The sequence below is a fragment of the Quercus suber genome, unplaced genomic scaffold (assembly GCF_002906115.3).
Source record: "Quercus suber isolate HL8 unplaced genomic scaffold, Cork oak 2.0 scaffold_564, whole genome shotgun sequence".
In the NCBI taxonomy this organism is placed as follows: Eukaryota; Viridiplantae; Streptophyta; class Magnoliopsida; order Fagales; family Fagaceae; genus Quercus; species Quercus suber.
Window position 1 is genome coordinate 96,859 of NW_027070009.1, and position 4,904 is coordinate 101,762.

The following is a 4,904-nucleotide window of genomic DNA, read 5'->3' on the forward strand; positions in this document are numbered from 1 at the left end:
GCCCCTCTAGAGTGGTTTTCTCATTCTCTCTCTCTTTAAGCCTCTTCTCTAGAGCATGTATTAGAGTTTCCCCTTTCCTTGTACCTTTTACTTTTCTTGCTCTTTGCTTGGGCCGCATTCCCTAAGCATGACAATGTCTATTTTACATTTTCTATACCTTGCTGGACAATACCCTTAGAATGTTGGCAATGTCTATTTTTCTTTCTTGCTCAGTGTAATAGCATTGTGCATGATGTATGTATGTGTATATATATATATATATATATATCTGTATATATGCTTTTGTGTGTGTGGGTGATTGTGCACTCTATATGTTGGACTTTTGTGGTCATGTAGGTGACCCTAGCTCGTTGATCACGAGTGCTCATGACCTTGTAATGTGGGCATGCACTCAAGGCGATCGCTGTAGGTGCATATTCATGCTATATTGTGTGTATGATCGTCACTGTGTGATTGTCTTAATCCAAGTCACTTAAGTGACATTGGTTTTCTCGTGTATGCAACACGCATTAACATGCTTGATGCTTTAGAGGGCTTCGGCTCATCACAGTATGAGCTTGTCAATATGCACCATATACACAGACGCGAAACCCTACCAGTGCACCATAGCACACTAAACGCGAAACTTTACCAGATTTTTGCTGTGAAAATAGGGCGTCCCATTGCCATATTCTCATGTTGAACGCTTGGTGGGAGTAGCATTCTGTGTGTTATGATGCATTTGAGGTAAAGCAATGCCGGATTTCCATCGCAAAAATAAGGCGAAATGTTGTCGAATTTTTGCTGTGGAAATTTGGCATCGATCCCAAATGCACTAGGAAAACATCGATCGAGACCACACTTATTCTGAAACCAAACCTGAAGGCTCAATACGTTTAAAGCCCTGAAAGTTAATGCCAATAGCTTGTTTTCAACTACCAATGTCCTTAAATTATGATTTTATCAAAACAAATGACTGTCTACATGCGTTGTAGGGTGCCTCACACCTTCCTCACACATAACCAGACTTCCGAACTCAAGAATCAAGATTTTTTACCCATCCACATAAGATTAGGAAAAACGATCTTTTTTTTAGCCTAAGATTGGTAATAAAATCAAATGGAGTCAGGTGACCAATCATACCTTAGAAAAATCCAATGATTGGTGGCAACTTCACTTACCCTTGGTAATTTCCTTAAAATCAACTCAGATTCCAGTCACACACCCAAGGTATGACACACCTCCATACCATACTCTTGCACCAAGACAGATAAGAAGGCGCACGAGTGTCGCCACAATGAGTGGTCGAGCAGCCGCGAGGTGTCGACACACATGTTTAAATTTAACCTTAAGCAATGTAGAACATTAGGATCATAACACATAAGCTAGGAGGACATTTAGTGTACAGGGAATAAATCTCAGGCCAAAGCCTATTTTGACTTCTAGCATGAATCCCGAGTTGGTTTCTATCATGCTTATTTTTCTTTTCATTTTCTAAATGTTGTGTATGTTGCTCTCAGCCTCTTTATTATTTTTTTGGTTGGTTATTTTAGATGTCAAAAATTAAGGTAGCACTTGATAAAATTTGGGTCTAGCACACTTAGGACCTACAAACCCGAAGATCACAACATTCAATAAACCTAACTATTGCCTCCTTTAAAATTGAAGAAATAAGAAGTTGACACACATATATATACACACGTTTCATTCAAAAGGGGACAAGAAGAAAATGAATAAAGTCATAGCCAGGAAAAAAAAAGAACCAATACTCACTTTAAAACTCTAATGGTGTGTTTGGATGACATGATTTGGGCATTTGGATTTGGATTTGGGTGACTAATATCCAAAAATCTTGTTTGGGAAGCTTAAAAAATGTTAAGGATTTGAATTTGACAAATCCACAAAGAATTTTAAACCTTTAAAATGTTTGAATTTGAAATAACTCCTAAACTCAATGGATTTGGAATCAAGGCATTTCAAATCTATTAATTTAAAATCCAAATTCAAATCCAAGTTTTCACACGCAACCTAAACAAGATGCAGGAAGCAAAGCTTTTGTTCTAACCCTCTTGGAAAACTAAGGTAAATTATTATTATTTAACCACACTTAAAATCCTAAATTTTTAGTAGAAAATGGAGTGATAAGGAAAAAGTAAGAATTTGATTTTTTTTTTTTTTTTTTTAATGTTGTAACAGAGTTCATTTGAAAATTTTCTTTAATGGTTGAGAAAATAACAGAAATCAAATTAATTTTTTTGTTTTATATGATTCATGTTTTTTTTTCCCTTGAACAAAATTGAATTGTTTATAAAATCTTTGATTACATATTTTTTTTTCCTTTATATATATTATTAATTTGATATGGCAAATAAATGAGGATGCTTTTCCAAACCTTTAACCATAAAAGAAAGGTCAAGATTAATAGACAATTATTTTTTAAAACTTTTTACTTGGTTAGATGTAGTTCTCACTCTTAAGGGCAACTGTTCAATTCCCACGTAAATATTTTTTTTTTCTCTATTAACTCTATTTCTGATTTTTTAAATAACTTTTTCTTTAACCAAATTGCCATATATTCATTATATGATTAGTTATGTCTTTCTTAAAATAATCATTTTTATTCTCATATAATCATCATCTCAGTGTATTAAATTTTTTCTTAGTTGTGTGTAATCTTACTATCAAAGAGTTAAAATCTCCTTTACAAGTTCAACATTTTAATTTAAATTTTTTTTTAGATAAGTAATTTAATTATATTATTGAAATAAATTGCTTAATTTATATATACTTTTCTATTAAGCCGTGCAACGCACGAGAATAACACTAGTGAAATTTTAATAATAGAAAAAAAAAAGATTTTTATGCCAATGTGAGGGACTTGTTCTTTAAAAATTCTTGAGATGCACGTATATTTGACAATCATGTACTTACTACGCTTATCTATTGTTTTAGCTAGGGAGGCATATTTTTTAGCAATCACATGATTTAAAAGCACACTTATTAATAAAACTAGCATGTAACCCATGCAAATGCCTTGATACATTTATAATTAAACACAATTTTTATTATAAAAATATAAATAATTATTCAAATTATTAAAAAAAAAAAAAGCAAGTAACACTGTATACGTATAAATACATTTAAAATTAAACACAATTTTTATCATAAAAATATAAATAAGTAGTCAATTTTTTTAAAAGTAAACGTAATTAGTCATGTAGGGACCCGACTTGGATTGACCCTGAATGATGGGTTTTTAGCCCAATGAGCCCAAACAATACATTTATAGAGAGTGGGGTGAAAGGTTTAGGTGTTGGCCGTCGATCACCAAGCATGAACTTTTCTTATAAAAAGTGCTTAAGAGTTTCTTTACAAATGGGGGGAAGCTCCTCGGCCTGTGGCCGAAGAGGCCTTATTGTTCTCCCCTCTTTTTTTTTCTTTCTCCCCCTTCCTTTTCTTTACTAACTTTTCTTTTATAATTTTCATCTTCCTATCCCCTCCTTCTATCTGTTGATCATCTATTTGCCTTCTTTTCTGGCCGTCCGTCCCATCAGAGGCCTTATCGGTACTCAAGTGGTTCACTCTGATCAACGTTATCCTGCCAAAGGGTTACCTCCCCATTAATGCGGCTAGGGGGGTTAGTTGAATGCATTAAATGTGAGAGTGACAGCTTACTTTGGGGTTAGTCTCTCCTCAAAATTACCTTCGTCAGGCCGAGGATAAGGTGGTCCTCGGTGTGGATTGGGAAGGAAAGGCTTTCCCTCACCTCGGCCCTGAATAGCCTGTGCTCCTCGGCCTGGGCCTTGGGCCGGCTATATGATGGGTCGAGGCTATCAGGCCCATGGGCCCCACAATAGCCCCTCAAAACTCTGCTGCACGTTCCCTCGGATGAGGAGGAGGGTTTTGATACATGCTGGTCCATTGGACAAATTGTCCCGCTTCGGTTTGTACTGATGTTGGCGGCTTCTTAACTGCCCGATGCGCCTTTTTAGCGTTTCAAAACTTAATGGGCGCCCACATTAAATTTTAGCGGCACCACGTTTCCCACTTTCACCGGCATGATCTTTTGCTCTTATGAGCAAGCAGTTACATTTGGGGAACCTAAGGGGGAGTATAAATACCTGTTTGAACCGCCTGGTTTCATCACTTTCACGCTTACAATTATTGATGCATATAGTTTGAATCTGGTTCAATTTGCACACTATCTGAAGAGTATCGTCATATTTCTGTAAGTCTTCTTTTTCTAGCGACCTCAAATTTCCTTGATTTCACTCTGTCTTTTCTCTTTTGGAACTTTTAGTTGTCTTTGGGGAATGGGTAAGTTTAAGAAGTTGGTCGAGTCCGATGAGATGATGAACAAATTCATTGTTGACTATGGAATACCTAATAATGTGAATTTAAAGTACTGTGAAGAGGGTGAGTGGTACCTTAGGAGGAGAGAGGGTGAAGTTGTGATCCCGATAGTTGCTTTCGTAGAAGGAGGGATGAGAATCCCTATGAGGCCGGTGACCCTTAATTACCTTAGGCATTTTCGCCTGGCCCCTACTCAGTGTGCCGTGAATGTATTTAGGATATTAGGGTGTGTAGATACCCTGAATGAGAAAATGGGGCTGAGACTGACTCACCACGATGTGAACTGGTGTTACAACCTTCATCACCTAAGGGGTAAGACATATTATATGAAGACAAGGGACGATAGGGTTCGTCTTATCCAGTGTCTTCCTGATTCCAATAAGGGTTGAACCAAGATTTCCTCATAGTGTCGGGAGAGTGGCACGACGGCTTTCATTCCCAACGGAAGAGAGGGGGAGCCAGGTAGGGCATCCGAAATACAAGATAATCTAGGTCTCAGCATTTTCAAGTTCTATACCTGTATACTCGATTTGGTTGATTAACCATAGGAATTTCGCTTTTCTTTTCGCAGA